General features: G+C 47.7%; 1 protein-coding gene across 10 annotated transcripts in view; it reads left to right on the forward strand.

Moving 5' to 3' along the window:
- The first annotated feature begins 17,244 nt into the window (after positions 1–17,244).
- The window catches only part of TMEM63C (transmembrane protein 63C), a 74,834-nt gene continuing 65,786 nt past the window's right edge, over positions 17,245–26,292 (forward strand). For 8 of the 10 annotated variants that reach the window (XR_006203970.1, XR_006203971.1, XM_042943899.1 and 5 more), the window contains exon 1: positions 17,273–17,411. The gene's annotated coding sequence lies outside the window, so the exon portion shown is untranslated. The other 2 variants (XM_042943904.1, XM_042943903.1) reach the window with 2 other exon arrangements.

Below are 26,292 nucleotides of genomic sequence, written 5' to 3' on the forward strand. Positions count from 1 at the left end.
TCCCCACCTATGCAAGGAGCCTGTCCTGGGCAGCGTCCTGGGACCCCTGGAGCTCCGAGGACCCACCTGGGTGGGTGGGTCCAGATCCTATCCAAAGTCTTGTAGACTGCACACTCACTCTAACCTTCAGACTAACCACAGCATGTGCTGTGGCCCCACCTGGAACACACTTCCTGACCCTGTGTCTGCCTTATTGTGCTCACACTTTATGCTTCACATAGCTTCATGCTTCTCCAGGAAACCTCCCCTAAGCCTCCAAGTCCAGCTGACACATGTCCTACCACCATATCGTACCAAGTTTTAATGGCCTGGTTGATTGTCTTCCATTGGACTGTGAGCTCAGGAAGAGCAGGGACTAGCTTCTGCCTATGTTGTACCCGCAGTGCCCAGTGGATAGATGCTCAGGGTAGATGTTCAGGACATGTGCACAGAATAGCAGAATTGAACAGAGGATGAATGGATGCTTACACGGTTCTGGATGGAGTACCTGTGGGAGAGAGACCACTATAGACTCTCTGAACCAGGGCCTCCCAAACAGGAAAGAAGAGGCCAGGACTTGAACTATCATGGTAGCAGTGACCCTGTCTTTTATTCTTTCCGGCAAAAGAAGATACATCTAAGTTCTCTCTGTCCAGTTGTTCAGGTTCTGTACTTTACAATTCCGGGGGCACATTTTTCACATTTCATAGATCTGTGTGGCTATTGCAACAATTTTCCAGCAGATGGCAGTAAAGTATCTTAAATTAAGGGTGCTTTTTGCTGTTTGTGCAAATGCACTGTTTGGGCTATCTGTGGTGCTGGGTGCAGCTGTCTCCTGTCCCTCCAATCTGCTGAGAAACTGCCTGACACCCTTTCCCAGCCTTGTCCCTCCTCCTCTTCGCTTCAATGTTTTACAAAACCACACCCAGGACCTCAGCTTTGGCCTGAGAACTTCAGCAGAACTTCTGATATTAGAGTCAGAAATCCCACCTGCACCCGTCGCTCCAGAGAAGGTAATGTTCGTGATTGGAAACCTTGGGCTCAAGTCCCAGCTGCTGTATTTCCTAGTGAGTGATCTGGGGCAAGTGACCTTGCGGTTCTGGGACCTAGCTTTCTCTTCGGCACAGAATGCAGTAACATCCCTGCCCCTGAGGCTGTGAAGAACAAACACTACCCTGAACGTGCCCACACTTCACCACCGGTAACGCACCTCTGCCCAGGAGTATCCTGCATTGATAAAACGCTGGACTCTTCACACTACCCTGGGAGGATATATTGGGGCGGGGGTGTGTCACAAGCCACGTGACTCCTGTCTTGTCACTCTCCCCCCACAGGGTCGTCTTCTCCTAGGGAATCCCTTTCCCAGCCTCCAGCACCAATCCATCACCCTTCAGGGGCTTTGGCCACCACTGCAGTCTCCGCTCCAAACTCCTTAGTAGAGTCACAGTCAGTAGGCCAGTGAACAAATATTTATTGAGCACCTACTATGGGCCGGGCTCTGTGCAAGTCTCTACCCTCTACTCCCTTACGGTCGCATGACGGGCAATAAAATTAGTATAGTTGCCATCTTGTTCCTGAGTCATCAGACCCCATCCCATTCCTCTGGGACTCTAAGAAGAAAGAATTCTTGCCCAGTCTCACCTGTCTAGTTCTCAGGCCACGTAATGACTGGGTTCTGTAAATACCATTTTGGCCCCAACCACCACAAGTCTCCTCCGAGGTCCAGACCAAGAGAGGCTCAGCTGGGGTTTTCCGTGCCCTTCTCATACTGGGGCAAGGTTTGGGAAGCAGCAAACAAACTCACCATGGGTTTCACCTCAGTTTGGTCTGGCTGTGAAGAGACAAGAAACCCAAAGTAGTTGTGGCCTAGACGAGATAGACACTCATTGCTCTCATGTGCAAATGAAGTCTAGAGGCAGGCAGTCCAGAGCTAACATGGCCATTGTACAGTGTCAGGAAGGACTCAAGCTCTTTCCAGTACCCTGTTCTGTCATCTGTCAGGGGTAGTCCTCACAGTGGAGGTAGCATTTCAGGGCTGGCAAAGCCCTTCCTTTATGATATCAGGACTCAGGCCCCTTCTATAACATTTCCCTACCATTTGTAGCATGCAGCTCCCACTTCATGGTCTAAAATGGCTGCTTGAACTCCAGCCATCAAGTCAACATTCCACCAGCAGGAATTAGGAAAGACAAGTGAGCAAGGACATGCCCTCTCTGCCTAAGGACACTCCCTGGAACTTATTCATGATACTTCCATTTATTTCCCATTAGTTAGAACTGAGTCACATGATCGGATCTAGATGCAAAGAAGGCTAGGAAATAGTCCTTATTTCAGATGTGTTCAATTCCTAAGGGAGAAAAAGAGCATGGTTATTGAGGAACCCTAAGAATTCTCTAGCACATCTTACCTGTGAAGTACCAATTCCTGCCTACAGGAGGTCCCTGGCATAGATTAACCAGGACAATAACTCAACAACCATAAGATCACAGAACAAGAATAATGGAAAGACAGTAACGACGTAACTTCCTCTCTGTGTGTAAATACCATTTACATATCCCTGTTGCCAACATTCAGCACCGCAAACCCCCAGCTCTCAGCTGCCCAGTCCTGTTCCTGCAGGTTCAGCTTTAGCATCCCTTCCCCCACCCCTGAGACAAACCCTCCCATGCACCCGACACTGCCCCTCCTCCCTCCCTAGAGTGGAGTTTGGCTGAAGAGAAGGTGTGGGGCGCAGTGACGGGGAGGCCCTGTGACAGCACAGGAGCGGTGGCGGTTGCCTTGGTGAGCTGGGCAGAGGTTTTTAGAATGCTGCTAAATGTGTTTTCCTGACCTGCCACCGCCTACTCTTTCTGGCTTAGGAGAACTTCTTGGGAGCTGAGGCCCCCTGGTCCCACCTTGTTATCTCCCCCTGCCACCCTTTTGAAATATTCATTTGCCCGTTGACTACCTCTTCCCTTAAGAAGGGGCTCTCAAGCCCTCAGACGCCCCAGGGCGAGGAATGAGGAAGGGGACAGTAACAGTTTTCCCTGCACCCTCATGCCAGCCCTGTGCCTTAGGAGCCTCATCCCCATTTGAGAGATCCAACCTCTGGGCCCGAGGGCCGCAAGGCAGTGGCCCCGGTCAGCCCGCTCACGGTGGAAGCACTGAGACTAGAGCCAGCTCTGTGACTCCCAAGCCACTGCATCTTCGTGAGTTATGCGTCCCAGGTAGGGTTCTGATGGCGGAATTTTAAGCAGACTGTCAGATGTGTTTGCTGTACTGACTGTCCCCTCCAGCTCTTCAGGGAGAAGTCTGAAGCAAGGAGAGAAAATATGACCCAGCTGGGAATGTTGGCAAAAAGCCACGGGCCCGGCCTGTGGTTTGAGCGGTCACGGGACACAGATTGCTGTGGGCACCCCTGCCTGCTCCCCTTGCCTGTCTGCCCCACGCTCCCCGGGCATCTTGCCCACACCCTGATCCCTGATGTCCAGGGACACTGGCTCTGCCCCCTCTTCAATCCCTCCAGGCCCAGAAAAATCACCCCTCCGCTCAGCAAAGGAGGCCGCATCCACATACCCTTGCATTCAGCTCCCTGTTCCTCCCCGCAGGCTGGTCATCCTCCCTCCCTGCATCTCAGTCCCAGGGCTGCTGGGTCAGGGAAGTGCCTGGAACTTTCCAGAAGGCCGTAGAGGGGAGGGTACTCTCTCGCCTCCCCCAGAGCCAACTCTGCAGAGTCTGCACATGGAGGCCCGTCCTCGTGGCCCGCTTCTCTATCGGCACAGTTTGTGCAGCACTCCCTCCCGGAGGGGGCAGGGGGTGAGGCTGTTAGGGGTGGAGGCCATCTCAGCCCACATCCTGGAAAACCCACTTGGGACCAGGAGTTGGATGTTCTTGTTTGGGAGTTGGATGTTCTTGTTTGTTTGTTTTATTTTATTTTAAAATTTTATTTTTAAGTAATCTCTAGACCCAGTGTGGGGCTGAAACTCACAATCCCCAAATCAAGAGTCACATGCTCCACTGATTGAGCCAGCCAGGCTCCCCAAGAGCTAGATGTCCTGCTAGTTTATCTGCATAGCCCCGCTCCCACAAATACACTCTTACTCGTGCACACAAGCATGCTTGTACTCCAACATTCACAAACAGACCTGCACACACACACACGTGCACGGGACCCTTAGTTTAAATTCTTCTAAGACAGTACACTCTTGGGTGTCAGAGTCTGAGCTCTGAAGTCACATACGAAGTTTGCTTTTATATACTGCATTGTGGTTTTTAAACAATGACTTCTCATTTTCAGAGGGCAATATACGAAATTGGAACCACACATAGATGTAATAAGGAAGGGTCTTCCTCCCCCTCACTGTTCCCAGTCTCTTGCTCCCCTCCCCAGAGACAGCCATTGTCACCACTTCTTTGTGTCGCCTTCCAGAGCTCGTTCGCAGATGAGAGTCTATAAGGCTGCTCACTCACACGCGGGCGCACACACACACACACACACACACAGGGGAGCCCACGGGCGCACTGCTTTGCACTCTGCTTTATTTTGTTTATGCAAATGCACCACTTGGGCCACGCCGGGTGCATCTGTCTACCAGCCCTCCAAGCTGCCAAGTTGCCAGTTGCCCAGCACCCTTTGCCAGCCCGATTGCTGTACCTGGTGATTGCTCACGTTTAAGGCCACACAGAGCACCTCAGCCTTTTTAATGGGGGCATGGTGTCCCATCATGCAGATACACCATGATTTATTTGATGCGCCCTACTGGGTGAGCATGAATTGTTTCCAGCTGTTACCCACAGTTTTTTTTTAAGTTTATTTATTTTGAGAGAGAGGGAGAGAGAACGAGCAGAGGAGGAACAGAGAGAGGGAGAAAGAGAGAATCCCAAGCAGGCTCCATGCTGTCAGCAGGGAGCCTGATGTGGGGCTCCAACTCACAAACGGCGAGATCATGACCTGAGCCAAAAACAAGAGTTGGACGCTTAACTGACTGAGCCGCCCGGGCGCCCCTCTTTTTTCTACATATTTATTTATTTAAGTACTCTCTACACCCAATGTGGGGCTCAAACTCACAACCCCAAGATCAAGAGTCTCACGCTCTTTCACTTGAGCCAGTCAGGTGTCTCTGTTACCTACAGGGTACGGTTCTTTAGTGAGTGCCTGCCTGTACAATTCAGCCCGCGTGGGTGTGTGTATCCTTCAGAACTGGGTAGGAAGGAGGGACCCAGCCTCTTGTACTTCACTTTCTGAATCCATAGGTGACAATAGTTAGAACACCGGCCTCACCACGTGAAGACCAAATGAAATCAGCATGCTGAATGCCTAGCACAGCATCTGGCTCAGGGACCCAGACGTGTTAGCTCCTGAGGAGGGGAGAGGAGAGGGTAGGAATGGGGTGAGTAGGGGCCAGCTGCCCCCCAGGAGGCTGCCCAGTGCCTCTCCTCAAGGCCACCAAGTTAGATGGCAGTGGGCGTCAGCCTGGGAAGTCCCCTGCCCTGATGATGGGGTGGGGATGGTCAGGGAGATTCATACCTAGGGTGCCACAGGGAGAAGTAGGGGGCAGGAAGCCATGAGTGGCTGGGGGCCCAGCTACTGCCTTGGAGCCAGAGTGAGGGGCAGGCCTGGCTTTCCTGCTGAGTCATTCCCACTGGAGCTTTGGAGGAGGGGGCAGGCCTGCTTCCAGAGAGAGTGAGAGAGAGAGAGAGAGAGAGAGAGAGAGAGAGCTCTATCGTGGTGAGAGCTCTCAGGCACACACACACACACACACACACACACACACGCACACACCCCTCCCGGCTTAGAAAAAGGAACCCCTCCCAGCAGAGAGAGGCTTTGTTCCTCACAAGATGTAAAAGCCAAGGAGACAAAGGAAAGGCAGCTCCCAGGGCCTCTGTCCCTCAGCAGCCATTTCTCCACCCCTCTCTCTGTCCTCACCCCATTTCTACCAGCTTTCTCCTCCATCCAACCCACCCCTGCCCCTAGGGTGACTAGCCATCCTGGATGGCCCAGGATGAGGGACAAGTTGATCCCCCGACTTGTCCATCTCATTTCCCCTCCTCATCTTGCACCTGTCCCCTGGCCCCGGGGTTACCTGTAAATCGCACCTCACAGAGGGTAGAAGCCTTCCTGCCTCTGAGGTGGTGTTCTGATGTAACAGGCCTTTATGAGACTTGTCCCACACTGTGGGGGACAGAAGTGAATGAGGCTGGGGTCCCGGGTCCAGAGGGACTCACACTGCGAGGGTGAGGAGGCTAAGGTTGGAGTCCTGCCCCCAGAGCCAGCACCTGCTGGGCCCTGGGGGGCGGGGCAGCCTGTGAGAAGCAGGGTCTGGCTCGGAGGGTGGGCTGGTTGGAAGACCTAATGCTTCCTTCCATTGAAAGTGACTCTTTGTCTTAGTACAAAATCCCCAAACCCAACTGTGGTCTAACACCTAGCTCTATACCCTTCCAGACATATTGCTATTCATGTGCACCTGGTTTATGGAAAAGCCTGAAGCTGACAGGATCCAAACAGGAAATGTGTCTGCTTTGTCTCTCTAACCACAGCCTTCAACCTGATTTGCTAAATCTTTTCTGGCCCTGAACAATATTCCAGGCAGATTCCTAGTTTTCTGATCAGACTTCCTGTTTGTTTGTTTAATTATTAAAAGCCCAGGCTAATCCAGTCCAATTTAGAAATTAAGCATCAGGGCACCTGGGTGACTCAGTTGGTTAACCATCTGACTTTGACTCAGGTCATGATCTCATTCATGGTTCATGAGTTTGAGTCCCACATCAGACTGTTTGCTGTCAGCAGGGAGCCTGCTTCCGATCTTCTCTCTCTCTCTCTCTCTCTCTCTCTCTCTCTACCCCTCCCCCACTTGTGCTTTTTCTCTCTCTCTCAAAAATAAATAAACATTAAAAAATTAAAAATTAAACACCATATGCAAATCTAGGGTGATTCTCCTCCCCTGCCCCCATCAGAAGGCTTTTACCTCCAGGGTCTGGGGTTGGGATGTGATGGGGGGGGGGTGGGGGGATGAGAGCTGGAGAGGGGCGCAGTCACAGGTCTTGTTTTCTTGGCCAACACTCCCTGATGACCAGTGCTTCCTGGGGACAGGCTTCCAAGTGGGGTGCAGCTGAGTTGTCTGGGGAGAGGCCCCTCTGCCTGGACTTTTTCCAACACACCCTGTCATCTTTAGCCCCTGGAGGCTCACCACTAGAATTCCTCCCCAGCTACACCTCCCACAGGAAACTCCTGCACCTTTGCCTGGCCAGATGGAGGCATGTGGGGTGGGGGGTGGGGTGCCCTGCACTGCCCCCAGCTCTGCTCTGCTTCTCTGTCCATTCTTCTTCCCAGGAGGCTATGGGTGGGTACCCAGCTGAGGCATGGGGTGCCAGTCCTCCCGTCACAGGTACCCTACTCGGGGAGTGATCTCTAGCAGACCCCCTGCACTCCCAGAAAGTAGAAGGGGAACCCCTGGAGCACTCCTGCCCCAGTCTGGGGTCACGTGACTTGTGCAGTCACACAGAGTCCCAGGACCATCAGTGCCCCCCATGCTTGGTCTAATGCTCTGCTGTCTTGAAATTCTTAGTAACTTTCAAACAAGGAGCCACTCAATTACGTCAAGAATTAGGGAGCTGGTCCCACCTGGGACTGAGGGCTCAGACCATCCTCATCTGTTGGCAGAAAGAGGGAGGAACGGAGGCTCTGGTTGGAGTAGCAGGGCTGGTTCTGGAGCCTGTAAATGCCTGGGGAGTGCCACATGCCTCCCTGCTTTCCCCCTCTCCTGGGAGTGAGGGAGCCTGTCCGTGCCAGCCCCACTCCCCACCCCCCATCCCACCCTCCATTCGGTCTCCAGTCATCATCTCCCAAGCAAATAGGATCTGAACTAATCAACATCCTGTTAGGGATACAAGCATCCTTCCACATCACACACTACCCAAATCAGGAATTGAATAGATTCAGATTAAGTGCCTTTTTTTTTTTCACAACAGTGAAATCATGTTGCATATATTGTTTTATAGCCTGCTTTTTTTCACTTAACAACACACTGTAAATACGGAGAAAATTTTCGTCTACCATCTAATCTCCAGCATCTGTTTTAGTTAAATATTGCTGTGCAACAAACCACCAAAAACCCAGTGGCTCAAATCAACCACGGTTTATTGTTTCTCATTACCCTACAGGTTGCCCAGGTCCTCCCCACCATCCACGAGAAACACAGAGTCTAGAGAGAGAAAAACTCTGGTCCAGAGTTGGCTGAGCCACTTCCTGCTTGTGTGACCTTGGCCAAGTTACTGAACCTTAGGTTCCTCATCCATAAAGTGTTCTAGATGAGAACCGTGATGTCTCCCTTACCTGAGATATTTTGAGGATCAAACGAGAACTGTGAAGAATGGGATCTGCCACGTAGGGTCAGCAGGAAGATTAAGAAGTCTACCAAAGGTTAGCTGCTATGTAGGCTAGTGAGGGAATTGCTGGGGCAGGGAGGGAGCGGGGTCCCCAGCCCATCAGACCGAGAGGCACAGAAGAAAGGGAGGATTCTGCAAGGACTAGAAGCATCTGAAAGGCTGCAGTGAACAGAGCTAACAGTATGAAGCATTGCTCAGCCAAAGAGGAAATGAAATCTGGGGGAAAGAGTCGCCTTACCACAGCATAAAGGCTCTCATGTGTTAGCCATATTTTCTGCATTCTAATAATATGCTGGTAATAAAGTCAGGAGTAAAATATACTAGAAAGCAAGTAGTGCCAGCCTCGAGGCACCAGAGTCAACAAATGACCCACGGGTGCCCACCGCCTCTATCCCTGCTCACTCCATCATGGGACCCCCTTCGGCTGCTTCAGGAAAGAGAGAGCTGAGGCAGAGAACCAAATGCATCTCGGAGGGACAGGAGAAACAGTGCCAGGGAGCCAAAATCTAGACCCCAATGTTTTCTGTGCCCCAATATCTTATTTCAACGCTTTCATTACACTTTCAGAGATTTTAACACATACAGATTCATGTCTTTGGGCTCTTTTAAAATCTGGTAATATTTAAAACAAACAAATATAGAGAATAGCACAACAAAAACCCCATGTTCCTGTCACCAGTTTAAGAGACAAAACATGCCAATACAGTTAAACTTGCCCTGGTGTGTTCTTCCCGTCTCCTTTCCCCACCTTCTTCTCGTGGCAAGGGGGTGGGGGGGGGTGGGGGGGACCACTATTCTATTATGTCCTTGCACTCTTTACTTTTTCAAATACACAAATAAATCCAAAGGAAAGGATAAGTTGCTTTATAAAGATTTGAGTTCCAGTTAAAGGCCTACAGGTTTGGATGACTTCTGGAGAGGCTGCAGGAGAAGCAGAGAGAGAAAAAAAAAGTCTGAAAAAAAAAGGAACAGAATGTCAGTAACCTGTGACTATACCAACTGGAATAATAGATATGTAATTAGACTCTGGGGGCTGGGCAGAAACACATTTGAAAACATAATGGCTGAAATTTTTCCAAATTTGATGAAAAATCTAAGCCCATAGGTCTGAAAAGCTGAATCAATGCCAAGCACGAAGAGAATCACACCAAGGCACAGTATCTTTAAGTTGCTGAAAATCAATGATAAAAAAGATTTAAAATTTTTTTTTATTTCAGAGAGACAGAGTGGGGGGGGGCGGGTAGAGGGGCAGAGGAAGAGAGAAAGAGAGAGAGGGAGAGAGTCTTAACCAGTTTCCACGCTCAGTACAGAGCCTGACACAGGGGCTTGATCCCAAAACCTTGGGATCATGACCTGAGCCAAAATCAAGAGTGAGATACTCAACAGACTGAGTCATTCAAGCACCCCTGAAAAATATTTTTTAAGGAGCCAGGGGAGGGGGGAGGGACATTATACACAAAGGAAAATATAAAAATAATCTCTGACTTTTCATTAGAAATAATACAAGTCAGCAGACTATGGAATTAAATCTTTAAGACTTATTCATTTTTTAATTAATTAACCAATTAAAGTTTTTAAAAAAATTTTTTTAATGTTTATTTATTTTTGAGAGAAAGAGAGACAGAGTGTGAGTGGGGGAGGGGCAGAGAGAGAGAGGGAGACACAGAATCCAAAGCAGGATCCAGGCTCTGAGCTGTCAGCACAGAGCCCTACGAGGGGCTCAAACCCACAAACTGTGAGATCATGACCTGAGCCGAAGTCGGACACTTAACCGACTGAGCCACCCAAGCACCCCTAAAGTGTATTTATTTATTTATTTATTTGGAGAGAGAGAGAGAGAGCACAAGTAGGGGAGGGGCAGAGGGCAAGGGAGAGAGAGAATCCCAAGCAGGCTCCACACTGTCAGCATGGAGTCCAATGCCCTACTGGAACTCATGAACTGTGAGATCATGACCTGAGCCAAAATCAAGAGTTGGACACTTAACTGACTGAGCCACCCTGACGCCCCTAAATCTTTAAGATTTAATTGAATGGAACAAAAAACTGTCAACCCAGAATTCTGTAGCCAGTGATAACGCTGAGGGAATTCATTGACGGCAGGCATGTTGAAGGCTTGAGGGAAATGATACCAGGTAGAGAAACTCAGATCCCCACAGAGAAATAAATGGAAAGAAATAAATACCAGACATGGTAAAAGTAAGAGATGTTTCCCCCTCATTAAAAAATTTATGTAAAAGAAAAATAAGAGTTTATGTAAAGCAAAAAAAGTAGCAGAGTACTATAGAGTTTATAACATATGTAGAAGTAAAATGTATGACAAAAAACACAAAGGACAAGAGAAGAGAAGGAGCTATAGTGTTGTAATTTTCTTCTGTAATCTGTGAAGTGGTATAATATTATTTGAAGGTAGACTGTGAGAAATTAAAGATGCATATTGCAAACTTTAGAGCAAACACTAAAAAAAAGAGAGAGGAATAATTATTAAGCCAACAAAAATAAAATGGACTCTTGGGGCGCCTGGGTGGCTCAGTTGGCTAAGCCTCTGACTTCAGCTCAGGTCTTCATCTCACAGTTTGTGGGCTCAAGCCCCACATCAGGCCCGGTGCTGACAACTCAGGGCCTGGAGCCTGCTTCAGATTCTGTGTCTCCTTCTCTCTTTGCCCTTCCCCTGCTCATGCTCTGTCTCTCTCTCCCTCAAAAATAAACATTAAAAAATTTTTTTAAATTAAAAATAAAATGGACTCTTAAACAATATTCAATCCAAAGGAAGGCAGGAAAGGAGGAAAAAACCCAAAGAACTCATGGTACGAATAGAAAGAAATAGCAAGATGGTAGACTTAAACCCCACCACGTAAACAATGATATTAAAAGTAAATGGAATGCATGGATGAACTTTGAAAATATTACGCTAAGTAAAAGAAGCCAGTCTTGAAAGACCACGTATTGGATGATTCCATTTATATGAAAGGCAAAGAATAGGCATATCTATGAATACAGAAAGTAGTTTAGTAGTTTCCTAGGGCTGAGGGAGGGATGGTGAGGGGAATGGAAATGACTGCTAGCTGACATGAGATTTCTTTTTGGCATAACAGAAATGTTCTACGATCAGATTGTGGTGATGATTGCACAATTCCGTGAAGATAGTAAAAACCATTGAATTGTACACTTTTTAAAAACTGAAGTGTAATTGATATGTGATGTTACATTCATTTCGGGCACACAAAATCTACTGGTTATGCTGTGCTCACTAGTGTAGCAACTGTCTGTCACCACACAACACTATCACAATACCACTGACTACATTCCCAGTGCTGTACCTTTTATCCCTATGACTTATTCATTCCGTAACTGGAAGCTTGGACCTCCCACTCCCTTTCACCCATTCTGCCCATCTCCCCACCTCCCTCCCCTCTGGCAATCATCAGTTTTTTCTATTTATGGGTCTGTTTCTGCTGTTTGTTTGTTTGTTTGTTTATTCATGTTTTATTTTTTAGATTCCACATATAAGTGAAATCATATAGTATTTGTCTTTCCCTGTCTGACTTCTTTTCCTCAGCATAATGCCTCAAGTTTCAGCCACATTGTTGCAAATGGCAGGGTTTCCTCATTTTTACATCTAAATAATATTCTATTGTGTGTGTGTATGTGTGTGTATTCCATTGTGTGTATACACATATACACATATATGTGTATATATATACAAATGTGTGTATATATATGTATATACATATATATATGTATATATATTTTCTTTATCCATTCATCTGTCAATGGACACACACTTAGGTTGTTTTCACGTTTTGGCTACTGTAAATAATGATGCTATGAACATGGGGGTGCAGATATCTTTTCAAGTGTTTTCATTTCCTTTGGATATATTCCCAGAAGTGAAATTGCTGGATCATATGGTAGTTCTATTTTTAATTTTTGAGGATCCTTCATACTGTTTCCCATAGCAGCTGTACTAGTTTACAATCCCACCAACAATGCACAAGGATTCCCTTTTCTGTTGGAAGTTTTTTGATTACTGATTCAATCACTTTACTTGTTATTGGCCAATTCATATTTTCTACTTGAGTCAGTTTTGCTAGATTGCGTGTCTAGGAATTTATCCATTTCATCTAAACTACCTAGTTTGTTGGCATATATTTGTTCACAATATTCTCTTATAATCCTTTATCTCTGTAGGGTCAGTAGTAATGTCCCCACAACTTTTTTTTTTAATTTTAGTAATTTGGGTCTTTTCTTTCTGTTCAGGCTAGCTAAAGGTTTGTCAACTTTGTTGATCATTTTCTAGCACTATTTTTTGGTTTTGTTGATTCTCTGTTGTTTTGCTACTGTCTATTTCATTTATCTCCACTCCAACCTTTATTGTTCCCTTCTTTCTACTTTCTTTGAGTTCATTTACTTTTCTATTTCTAGTCTCTTAAGTTGGAAGTATAAGTTATTGGTTAGAGATCTTTGTTCTTTTTTAATGGAGGCACTTACAGGTATAAATTTCCCTTTGAGCATTGCTTTCACCACATCTTAAGATGTAGTAGTTGTATTTTCATTTTTATTCATCTCCAATCATTTTTTAAATTTCCTTTGAGATTTCTTATTTGACCCGTTGTTTATTTAAGGGTGTATTGTTTAATTTCCATGTTTTTGAGTTTTCCAGATTTCTTTGTTATTGATTTGTGTAATTTTATCCCACTGTAATCAGAGAACATATTTTGCATAATTTCATTCTTTTTAAATATTGAGACTTGTTTTGTGGCCTAACTTATGGTCTATACTGGAGAATGTTGCATGTGCACTTGAGCAGTATGTGCATTCTGCTGTTGTTGGGTGGAGTGTTCCATAGTTGTCTCTTAGGTCTAGCTTGCTTATAGCGTTGTTCAAGTCTACTGTATCCTCACTGATCTGCATCTAGTTGCTGTAGCCATTATCAAAATTGGCATTATTGTCAAACTGTTTATTTCCCCCAATCTTGTCAGTTTTTTCTTCATATATTTTGGGGATTCTGTTGCTAGGTGCATATATGTTTACAATTTTTATATCTTCTTGAGAGAGTGACCTTTTTATATATTATTACTGTATATTTATATATATAATTTTTATTTTCATTATTATATAATGTCATTTTTCATCTCTTCTAACAATTTTGTCTTAAAGTCTATTTTTTCTGATATTAGTATAGCCACTCCAGCTCTCTTTGGTTACTGTTTGCATGGAATATCTTTTTTCATCCTTTTAATTTCAACCTCTTTGTGTTTTTGAATCTAAAGTGAGTCTCTTGTGAGCATATACTTGGATATTTCTTTTTATTTTTTTGAACATTTACTTATTTTTGAGAGAGAGAGAGCGTGTGCGTGCACAAGCAGGGGAGGGGCAGAGAGAGAGAGAGAGAAAGGGAGACAAAGGATCTGAAGTGGGCTTGTGCTGACAGCAGAGAGCCTGATGCAGGACTCAAACTCATGAACCAGGAGATCAGGACCTGAGCTGAAGTCGGATGTTTAACTGATTGAGCCACCCAGGTCCCCCAGATATTTCTTTTTAATTCATTCTCCCAGTCTCTGCCTTTTGGTTGGAGAGTTTAATCCACTTACATTTGAAGTAATTACTGATAAGGTAGGACATACTTCCATTAATTTGCTATTTATTTTCTGTATGCCTTATGCTCTTTTTATTTTCTCCATTATCATTTTTGTGTTAGACATTTATTTTCATTTTAATTTCTTTGTCATTTTTATTATCATATATTTTTGAGTTATTTTCTTAGTGGTTGCTCTGAGGATTAAAATTAGCATCTTAATTTAGAATAATCTAGCTCAGATTAGTTTCAATAGTATGCAAAAAGCTTTGCCCCATATAGCTCTGTACCCACTTTTATGTTGCTATTGTCACAAATTACATCTTTATATATTATGTACCTATTGACATAGATTTCCAATTTTTGTTTTATGTAGTTGTCTTTTAAATCAAATAAGAAAGAAAGGAGCTACATAAACCAATAGCACATTAATACTGACTTTTATATTTACCTGTGCAGTTACATTTACCAGTGTTTTTTATTTCTTCATGTGAAATTGAATTACTATCTACTGTCCTTCCATTTCATCCTGAAGGATTTCCTTTAGCATTTATTAAAGGGCAAGTGTACTAATGGTGAGCTATATCAGTTTTTGTTTATCTGGAAACGTCTTATTTCTCCTTCATTCTCGAAGGATAATTTTGCTGGATAGAGAATCTATTGATTGACAGTTCTTTTCTTTCAGCACTGTAAATGTGTGATCCCACTGCCTTCTGGCCTCCATGGTTTCCAACAGTAAATCAGCTATTAATCTTCTCAAGCCTTCCTTGTACATGATGTGCTGCTTCTCTCTTGTTGTTTTCAAAATTCTTTTGTCTTTCAACAGCTTAATTATAACATGCCTTGGTGTGGATCTCTTTGAGTTCATCCTGTCTGTACTTCATTGAATTTCTTGGATGTGTAGATTGTTTTTCATCAGATTTGAGAAGTATGGAGCCATTATCTCTCCAAATTTTCTTTCTATGCACCCTCCCCCCCCCCCTTTTCTTCTGGCTCTCCCATCATGCACACCTTAGTATTCTTGATTGTGTACCACAGGCCTTTTAGGGTCTATTCATTTTTCTTTTTCTTTTTTATTTGAGGGAGAGAGAGAGCATGAGCAGGGGAGAGCGGGGAGAGGGAGAGAGAATCTAAAGCAGGCTCCATGCTCAGCACAGAGCCCGATGTGGGGCTTGATCCCATAAACCTGATCATGACCTGAGCCAAAATCAAGGGTCAAATGCTCAACTAACTGAGCCACCCAGGTGCCCCTATTCATTTTTCTTTATTCTACCCAGACTGGATAATCTCAGTTGACCTATCTTTAGATTTGCTGATTCTTTCTTTTATCTGCTCATATCTCCTGTTGAGCCTGTCTAGTAAATTTTTCATTTTAGTTATTGTACTTTTCAACTGCAGAATTTCTATTTGGACTTTAAAAAAATTTTTTTTCTCTTTTTTATAATTTCTATCTCTTTTTTTTGTGACACATCATTCTCATGGCTTCCTTTACTCTTTGAGCATATTTTAATTGGTCAGCTTAAAATCTTTTGAGGGAAGTTCCATGTCTGGGCTTCCTCAGCAACAATTTCTATCAACCATTTCTTTTCTTGTATGTGGGCCATACCTTTTTGTTTCTTTTTTTTTTAATTTTTTAAATGTTTATTTATTTTTGAGAGACAGAACATGAGTGGGGGAGGGGTAGAGAGAGAGGGAGACACAGAATCTGAAGCAGGTTCGAGGCTCTGAGTTATCCACACAAAGCCCAACACAGGGCTCCAACCCACAAAACTGTGGGTTCAGATCATGACCTGAGCTTTGGCTCTGGTGCTTAACCAACTGAACCACCCAGGTGCCCCATACCTTTTTGTTTCTTTTCATGCCTCATAATTTTTTTGTTGAAAACTAGACATTTTGAATATTATAATGTGGCACATCTGGGAATTAGAGGCTTTCTCTCTCCAGGGTTGTGTTGTTGCTGGTTGATGTAGAAGTTGTTTGCCTAATGTCTTTTCTGAACTAATTTTGCAAAATCTATATTTTTTGTTTTCCGTGGCCACTGAAGTCTCTATTCCAGTAGCTTTGTGGTAAGCTAGTGATTTGATGGAGGTTTATTTAAACATCTGGAATAACAACAACAACAAGAAAAAACATCTCCCAGTCTTTGGAGATGGACTCTATGTTTGTGTTGGGGCAATCCTTCAAAACTCAGCCAGGCAGTTTACAACTCTGTTTTGCCTTTTATTTTCTGCTTGCACAGAGACACAAGGGCAGCCAACGGTGAGAGTTCAGTGCATACTATACAGTAATAATGAATAAACTACAACTTCATGCTAAAACATGGAGATATGTTAAGAGAAGCCCAGTGTAAAGTATATAGAGACTCTGATTCCATTAATGTTCACTTAAAAAACAGACCAAACCAGGGCACCTGAGTGGCTCAGTTGGCTAAGCTTTGGACCCTTGATTTGGGCTCAGGTCATGATCTCACGGTTTTGTGGGTTGGAGCCCTGTGTCGGGGCTTCGCACTGACAGCTGACAGCACTTCCAGCCCGTTTTGGGATCCTCCTTTGCTCTCTGCCCCTCCCCCGCTTGCACTCTGTTTCTCTCAAAATAAATAAACTTAAAAAAAAAAAAAGACAGACTAAACCAAACTATATGGATTGGAGATGGCAAAAGTGAAAAAAAAAGAAAACAGGATTGCCATTAAGGTCAGGATAGGGTTGGTTATCTCTGGATGGAGGTCTGATGGAGGCAGAAGGAGCGTGATTGGGAAGCAACACAGAGAAATGTCTTGTGATAATGTCGTATTTCTTGATTTGGGTAGTGGTTACACAATTTTGCTTTACGATTAATCATTATAGTGCTCATTTGTATATTATATATATACGTTTTTGTATGTGTATTATATTTCATGAAGTTAATAAAGGCTATAAAACAACAAAAAAAAGGGCTCATATACTGAAAAAGATGCCAACTCCCAGTGGAATGGATATAACAGAGTTGATTTCAAGAACCTCGAAATGAAGAGGGGATCCTCTCTCTGTAGCCCAGAAAAAATAGGAAAGCCATATTTCCATCCTGCGAGGATCCACCTGGATGGTCTTTAGCCTTAATATCAATATGAAGACTCAACTATTCTTATTGACCTAATCTTGCAGGGCCTCAGCCAGACTCAAGACAGAATTGAGGTGAATCTGCACAGGCTTCCAACACTCAGATCTGACTGGTCATGCTCAAGCTTATTTCAATTCTAGAGACCCCTCCCTCTCAAATGCCTCCAGAGTTCCAGCACAACAGAGGTGCTTCCTTTGTGACATCATCAACATCTGCCTCTGACCGGGCCGCCAGAAGTTTCTAATATTGGTAATTGGTAGTGGCTGTTGGTGGTGGATGAAAGTGACCTCCCACCCGTCATGAATTTCCCGTCATGAATTTCCCCTCTTCCGGGAGAGAAGTACTAGTAAAAGAGGCTGCTACTAGCTAAGAGCATCTACCTGGTGGGGCGTTGGTGAGTGGGGCTCCAGCCCGAGGCTGAGGGGAGGGGAGGGCAGGGAGGCCAGGCTGTGCCAGCACAGGGGAGGCCTAGATTCTCTGCTATGGAGGGCCAAATTGTTGTTGGGACCTGGCTTCTCTATTCTGGCCCCACCAACCTGGGGAATGCCAGCTTCCAATGAGGGGTTTTTGCTATGTTTCTGGACTGCAGTCTGAGACCTTATTTTATCTTGAAATCTACAACCTTATGTCTGGATAGATGGAAGACACTGGGAAAATAGTTTTCCCCAGTGCTTCTCTGCCTTCTGCACAGGAAAGCAAATTCCTTTCTCTTCAGAAAAGCAGATTAGAGTGTGTGACAGAAACCCAAGTTCCAAAAATGGACTCACATTCTCGGAGAGCTTTGATTTGGTCCTTGGGGACAGGGGATACCCTAGAGTATCTTGATTATCACTTACAGTGTGAATAGTGATGTGGTTCTGCCTTAAAATGAGTTTACATTCTGGGTCCTATAGCAAAATCTGTGGAGTCTCGTGCCCATCACCTCTGGACCCGCTGCCCCCCGCCCCTGCTTACTCCCTCATAGTCTTATCTAGCACCCAGCAGTCTTAAACTCACACCAGGCCTGGGGTGATGGGGACTCTAGTGTAGCTTTCCTGCCTTGAAGCCTAAAACCAGTAGAGTCAAACTTATGAAAAACAGGCAGTGAGCACACCTAGATGACTCTTTCCTGGGTCTCCCACCTTTTTCCTGTCATTTCGAGTTTTCCTGAACATCTCATCTGGGCAGTGCAGAAAGGCCATGAACAGTTGTGTAGGTTGTGTAGTTGTGTTTGTTTTTAGCAATTACATTCAATTCTGCCATTGAAGTCCTTGTGCATGTAGGCCTTTATCAGGGGAATGTTTCTGATGCAATGATCTCTAGACAACAGTGGGGAGGTCCCAGAGTCACCATGAGTCCATAACACTCTGGTGAGGGCTATGTGCTTGGACCCCTTCATGAGAATGGTGAAGGACCTCAGGAAATGTCACTGATTAATAATCCAAATCAGTAAGACCTTGCTAAGCTCGGGGATATAAGATAAGATAACACAGACTTCACCCCCATTGCCATTAAGAAGTATTTATTGAGTCAGGGCACTGTGCTAGATACTAGGAATAAAAAGAAAAAAAAGATATAATCTGACCTATAATCTAGTGGGAGAGAATGTAAGTATCAAAAATCAAAATTCCTGCTTTCTGACTCTTAAAGAAAATTATCATTTTAGATGGCTGAATTTTCTGGATGCTGAAGGTTCCAACCATTAAGCATATATTTTATTTTATGTTAATCATTTTTTATTAGAAATACTTTCTAGGGGCACCTGGGTGGCTCAGTTGGTTAAGCATCTGACTTCGGCTCAGATTGTGATCTCATGGTTCATGAGTTTGAGCCCACATCAGGCTCTTTGCTGTCGGTGTGGGGCCCACTTAAGATCCTCTGTCCCTCTCTCTCTGCCCCTCCCCTGCTTTCTCTCTCAAAAATACATAAACATTAAAAATAAAAAAAAATACTTTCTAAATAGACCGTTGCTTCCATTTTAAAATAAAATATTTGCTCAGAATTAATCTTCCCTAATGATTCAGCACATTTCCAACACTACCCTATAATACAAGGATGTCCCCAAGCCTCTTGGAGCAACCCTGAACTAAATGACTTTGTTTCACAGTTGTTCTATGTCCTCTTACTCTTGCTTTCACTGTGCTTGCTTTTTTATGAGTCCTTTCTTCTTCCTGCCCCTCCGCTGTGGGCTTGAAAATCAGGAGACTAGGTTTATCAGTTAAGCTATTGGTTCAGCTGTTGTCACAGAGACAACAGTCTCTGTGGTCAGCAGTCCAGGGCTCTTCTCTTCCGGGTCATCATGAAACAGGTTCTTAGTGTCTGATTGACTGACCAACCCTAGGATGTTGCTCTTGTCAGCTTCATCAAAGCTGCCCCCCCACCACCACCTCCATCCCCACGCCCATGGCCCAGTCTACGCAAGGGGAAAGAGGAAGCTGGGAGCAGGCAGCCTCCTTTTAAGAATGTCCAGAAGTGAAACAAAGCACATTCACTCATATCCCATTGGCTAGAACTTAGTCCCATTGCTGCTCCTGGCTGCAAGGGAGGCTGGGATATGTAGTCTCTGGCAGGGGAGCCATGAATGCAAGTTTTAATCTTGAAAGCTCTAGTGCTAAAAGGAAATGGGAAGGAGAGATTATAAGGGGGCCCTTGGCAGTCTCTGCTACACTGGGTCTGTTAAAATTGTGTGTAGAGTAAATGTAGGTGGGCTCTCACTGAAGATACAAGGTGCTCTTCTGCACAGAGAGCACCCAATGTTGACAGTTTGATGGTTCCAACCCCAACTGTTTGGGTTGCTCAGAGGCCCTTGGTTTCTTTGCTGTTGTTCTGGATTATGTCCCCAGACAAGATCCTGGAGGTTAACAAAGCAATCATAAAGACAATAGCATAACAGTTATTGTCTTTCAGGGAGCACCTACCTCAATCCACATGAGAGCATGAAAAATGTTCTCAGCATCCACGGTTTGGAAACACCTCTCCTTCAAACGCCTCCCAAATCCACAAAGTCTCAGCTATTCATTCTTATCCACCTTTACTGAGTACCTTCTACTGGCTTGACACTCATCTAGGAGGTTGGTGTTCAATTGGTTAGGACATTGGGGTCATCTCTTTGATTGTGTCACACACAGGCCATGTGGCATTTTCCTGGGTCCTCCTTCCTCCTCTTTGCGGGTATATCCGTGATGCCTTCCAGGTCTTGGGTCTTATCAGTCTTATCCCTTGCTTCTGCTCAAAAACTTTCCATAGCTCCCTTTGGCCTAAGTAAAGTCCAAACTTCTGTGCCTTGTCTTGGAGGTCTTTGAAGACCTGCTTCCAGCCTTCCATTCTGGCCTCAGCTCCCACCAGAGGGCATGTCCAGGGTCAAGCTCATCTAGGGAGGCTGGTTGCACCGATTCTGTGTGGGTAGCACCTTGGTGAAGGGGTTGGAGAGCTGAAACAGCTCTTGGTCTGGGCTAGAATACCCACAACTCCGTTTCCTCACAGGACACTTGGTCCAGGATGCCTGGGAATTTCAGTGTAGGCTCTTCCCTTCTTTTCATCTGGGTCTTTCTGACACTGACTCAGGTCTTCTGTATGTGAAAAACTGAGTTAAGCACCTTCCAGGCACTTTATACTCCTAGCCACTCTATGGGAGTAGGTACTATTATGGGGCTCCTTTGATTTGTGTCCGGGCACCTCTCTGACAGATGGGGAAGTTAATCTCAGCGTGGTTAAGTGACTTACACAAGGTCACAGAGAGAGTAAGAGACAAAGCTCAGCTCTGAACTAAGGTTCAACTGGGTCTGAAAACCATGTTTTTTCCCACTTAACACAGGACCTTTCTAAAGGAACAGCTATTAGCCTCATTACACAAGATGCTTAGTCCTTCCACCCTGGGGTCAAGACACTAGTTCTGTGATGAGGAAGCAGAGAAAAGAGAGGGCAGGCTTTTCTCTCTGCACCAGCACCATAACAATGGCAACAACTACTACTCTTCACTGAGCACGTGTTTTGTACACAATATCTCATGTCGTCCGCACAACCAGCCTTTAAGGTTATTATTATTTCCCTCATTTTATATATGTAGACAGTGATGCTCAGAGAGGTTAAGCCCCATATTTAGATTCAAATCCAGGAATCTAGGCCTCTTCAACACTGCTCTTGGATTTATCGGGGTTATCTTTGTTCCCACCAGCCCTTATCCTAGGAGCGGTACCAGAAGTGTTAGGGCCAGAGAGGCCTTAGACTCCCGCTAGCCCAGCCCTCTCAGGATTACAGATGAGAGGGGAAAACAAAGTCAGAGGGACTGAGTGAGCTACCCAAGGTCACACAGCACACTAACCGCTGGGCCTAGGCCTGGACCCTAGCCCCTGATGCCCTGTTGACACTGCACAGTAGACGTCCCAAAGCCTTCCTGTCCCATAAATGAAAAACGGATGAATGAGTGAGTGAAGAAATGGATAGATGTTGAGAGAATCTGTCTAGTGGCTCACTTTGGATTTTCACAGGGTGGCTGGGTAAGAAGAAGCAAGTTGTGAGGTGGGGAGTAGGTGCGTGGCTGGGAAGGACATAACCAAGGTGCACCAGTCTGGGAGGGGGCCATTGTGCAGCGTGTTAGGGGTAACCAGTCCATGGAAGCACAGCTACCCTCCCTCCAGCATCCCTCCAGCCTTGTACTCAACTGCTTCCTCTATGGCCTTCTCCGCCTGTTGCCAACAAGTCCTACCAAGCAATATCTTAGTGTCATAAAACTGGGGAGAGTCCCTTTCAGAGACTGTTCCGCAGCCCTCCTCACCCATTAGCTATTGCACTGAAAGCACCCATAACGGCTAATGTCTATTAAGTTAATGTGCCTGAGCCCCTGCCTGGGCAAGTGAGGGCCGCGTTCACTATTACCCCTCACTCTGTATACCGATCTTTAGGGATTCAAACACTGGTATCTGCCTCCAGGCCCCCTAAGCAGTTGTCTCCAGCAGAGTAGCCAGGACTTGAATGAAACTGGAGACATGCAGGACTGTGGCTCGAACACACTGGAAATGACCCAGCACATTCCTTTTGGGTCTCCTAGGCAGGGCTGTGGCCAATTTGTAGACCTCTCCTTTGCTGGGGAAGGAGGCAGAACTGGGTACCAGGCACTGGGCGCCAGGAGCTGGTCCCTGGGCGGGGCAGAACCCTGCTACCTTTGTGTGGCTGTGCATCTTTTCTGGCTTTGGCTGGCATCCGTGGGGAGGGGAACAAGCCTCGGAGGAGAGCCTGGAGTGGCGGTGAGGCTGTAGGGTGGGCCGAGAGCAGCGAGACGGCTGCCGGCTGCCGAGGCCCAGGGCAACAGAGGGTGCTGGAGCCATTGCAGCAAGGGACCAGCAGCCTTGTGCGTTTGCAATGGTAATTTGCAGATGGTTCCTGGTAGCTACAGGGTCTCTGAGGCGGAGCCTGGAGCTTCGTATAAGATAATCCAGCCTGGGTTCCCCCGTGGGTCAGAGCAGTCTTGGGGCGGAGCCAAGGTTGGCTCCTGCCGGGGAGGAGCCGGGATGCCGCTCCCGCGGTGATGCAGAGGGGAATTTGCTGACAGTCCCTTGCCAGGTGGGGCTGGCTTCACCAGGCCCGCGACGAGGACCGGCTGGCTGTCTCCTCCCAGGTAAGGAGCGTGTTGCCTGTCACCGTGTCCCGGCGGCCGGTGCACCCTGCCTGGGGCTGGGTCGTGACGCCCAGGGCGCAGATGCGGTGAGCACGCGGGTGGTACGAGCCAGGAGTGCTCCGGCCGGGAGAAGGGGCGCAGAATCCGGGTCCTGGACAGGGGAGGGGGTGGGGAGGGACTGCTTGCCCTCAGCTTTCCGGGACCTCGGACTGGGAGGGGTGGGGGTGGGGGAGACTGCGCCACACACCCTTGCCATGCAGGCTGTCTGCCGGCCTGGACCCAGGGAAAGGTGGAATGAGCCGCGTATCCGGGAGGGCCGTGGCTTGGTCGACCATCTTCACTGGGTTGGGGGGAGGGTGGGGCAGGAGGCACCCCCCCCCCTCCCCCGCCGCCGCCGCCGCCGCCTGCATTACGGCCAGGTGGGGTTGCCTCTCTGGATCACCCCCACCCAGGGATTCCCCGGGGCTGTGCCGCCCACTGGCTGGGCTGGGAGCGGTGTGCTCTTCCCCCGCAGTCTACTTCACCGTTATGAGTTATGACAGCGTCACTGCTGCGCGGCCTGGTGGAGGTCTCATTCAGTGCTGGTGGGCTGGGCTCCTGGGCCCGGGGATAGAGGGTGCCACCTTATATTCTTCCAAGGAAAGGTTCTTGCCTCCATCCTTATCTTGGCCTGGAGAGAGGAGCTTCGGATTTGGACGATGGACCTGGGGAAACTGAGGCCTGGGGTGCTGTGGCTTCACCAAGGTCACTTAGCAGGTCCTACAGCTGGCCTGCCAGGCACTGCCTTGATCTGATGTCCTCTGGAGGGGCAGGGGCCAGTCTTGCTCTCTAGTTCTCTGGTCCAATTTGGGGAGCACCGCCCCACCCCAGCGCCCCCCTTGCCCCATCCCTGAGAATGGAGGAGGTTGCAACTTCTGTATGGGGCTTGGGGTGTTCTGGGTGTGAACAGCGCAGGGATAAGAATTGTCCGGGGACGGGAGAAAATTACTCCCAAAAAAAACGTTCATCTGAGCAGATCGAACTGTTGGTCTCTACTATCCTCGTGGGTTCAGGGAGAGGAGAGTTGGCTTCTGGGAGAGGAAGGCCCGAGGGGGCAACCCAGTTCCGGCTTTAGTCTCTGTACCAGCCTTGATGAAAACCTGCACGTTCCCAGGCCACAGTGGGAAGGACAGGGGATGAAGAGATGGACTTTTTCTCCTTTGATGGCCTGTGTCTCACTGGAGAAGAGGCCGGGGAACCATGTTGGTAAGATGGCCTTCTCCCTACACCGCCCTCTGTGGTGTAGCATCCCACCCTTGGCCTCTCCCCAGCTCCTGTCCCCGGGAGAAATGGATGGGCTGCTGTTGGATCTGTGGCTCTTGGAGGTGAGCTTTTCCTGAATTCACCTTGTCTTCCTTCCGCCTGAGGCAGATGACTTTCTCTGGGGGAAAACTGAGGTAGGGGGAGAGCTGTGTTTTATTTCAGAGCTGGAGCCAGCCAGCGCCATGGTGCAGGTGAGGAAACCGAGGCACAGAGGGTGCAGCGAGTTGCTCCAGGTCTCTCACCTACACGCAGGTCTCTTACTCCCTGGCCCACCCTGGGGCTGTGGATGAGGCCCCTTGCTCTCTCCTCTGGTCCCCCAGCCCCCAGCCCTGGTAGGGTGAGGCTGTGAGTACCTCCTAAGGGGTGAAGGGGGGTGTCAGGGAGAGGGGACAGCTTCAGCACTTTCTCCTTTACGAGATGTTTTCAAGTTACTTGGAAAAGAAGCAGCTAGAAGAGCCAAAGTCACTTGGTTGCCTTCCCATCGTGCCCCCACAGGAAAGACACCATTTCTCTGGGCCTCTGGAGCCAAGTGCAGCTATCCCGCCTGCCCTGGTACCAGCAGCCGTGGTCGCCCCCGGGAGATGACCCGTGGGGCCAGTGCCTTCAGTTACTTCTCATCACAGGAAGGGAGTTTCTGCTCAACCCAGCCTTATTCTGAGTGAAAGGGAGTTACCTTGTGCCTAGCTCATGAGTTGCTGCTCTTCGGATACACTATCTGAGCACAGGACCCCTGAAGCTGGCCCCTGGTGATTCTGCCTTGGGCTACCTGATGATGAATCGCCAGCAATCCCTGGGACGACCTGTGGGAAGCGATGATGTTCCCAGTAAACCGAATCAGAACTAGCTGTCCATGGGGTGATGGTACAATACCAGAGAGAGAAGAGGACCCGCCATGCATCTGGATGCTCCGAGGGTCCTTTCCAGCCCTTTACCAGGAGGAAGGCCACTGCTCCATAGTCCTGGGAAGCTGGTGGTTTGTCCTTCCTGGTTAGCAGGGGCAGGCTGCAGAGAGGTTCCTGGCTCACGGCAGAAGAACCACCAGCAGAGGAGCATGGCACCTGGTTCTGGACCAGAGTCCCTGTTGGCTGGCGCTCTGCCCTTGGTTTTCCTACCTGACAACTGGGCATGAAAACACCTTCCCCAGTTGGGTGGGAGGGCTCTGGAAACATGTCAAGCATTTATTACAGATGGGCGGTGTTATTCCTGGAGTCTGTGGTGTAGATTGGAGCTATCTGTTTCCAGCCCCTGTGGGGAAAACGTGGCTGTTTCCTCTGTGGAGGGCACCCTCTCCCCCGTGGCCAGTCGAAGCCACCCTTCTAAGGCCTGGAAGGCAGGCCATCCCTCCCCAACGTACCTCAAGTTGTGTTTTGGCCCTTGAAGGCTCCATTCCCCTTCCTCGACTGCCTGTGCTATTTAACAGGATTCCCACACACTAAAATGCTGGTGACTGGTAGCACAGTGGACCTTGCTGCCGGCCGGTATCTTCCCCACTGACTCTCACATCCCAGAGACTCTCAGCTCTGCTTCCTCCTGGGAAGCAGCTGGTGGAAGAACTGTGGAGATAATAGGCATAAGAGCTCTTTGCACACAGCGTCCAGGGTGCGAGAGTCCACGGGGGGCCTTCAGGGCCTTGGGCAGGCTCGCTCTGGGACCCGCCGTAATGAAAGCACTCTGAGGAAGTGAGATCAGCAGCTTTTAGTGCACTGTGTTGCCTGTGGCAGGGGCCCGTGTCCTCTCCTCCCCTCTCTCCTGGGAGAGACTGGTTTTCCTGGCTTACTCACACGCCAGCACGGGTGGTGTGGACCGGACTCCTTGTTCTTGCCATGAGTTGGCGGGTGGAACTGGTGCAAAATAGGGTCCCAGGGGGAGCTGAGATGAGAACCCGGACAGCTCATGAGGTACCGTGTGTGTCCTTGTTCTAGATCTGTCTAGACGGCCATGGGCAAACCAAGGGTGGCCCTTCAGAAGAGCACCCGTTGGCCAGAGCTCTGTGTCCCGTGTTTCTAGGGAACGGAATGCAACCGAGCCTCCATGTTCCTTCCCAGCACCCTGTGGCTGGTACTGAAGCATGCAGAGGCAGGGTTGGGCGGGGGTGGAGGGGATGCCCACTTTCACCTCCTGCCTGCTCCTGGTGATTCGTCATGTTCCGAAAGGGAACTGAAGCCTGGACCCGCTTGCAAAACCAGGATCCAAGTGTCCTGGGATCCCACTGTCTGCTTTTCCCACCCTTTCACTCTGCTGTCTTGCATGAACACCCTCAAGACGGGGTCGGAAGAGCTGGGCTGGGGGTGGCTGAGGTAGGGCATGGCCCTGTGCCTGCAGACCCCTGTTCATGCCAAGCCAGGGCTCTGGCATCCAGAGGACCAGGGGCAGAGGGGCC

The sequence above is a fragment of the Panthera leo genome, chromosome B3, assembly GCF_018350215.1.
Source record: "Panthera leo isolate Ple1 chromosome B3, P.leo_Ple1_pat1.1, whole genome shotgun sequence".
Taxonomy (NCBI): domain Eukaryota; kingdom Metazoa; phylum Chordata; class Mammalia; order Carnivora; family Felidae; genus Panthera; species Panthera leo.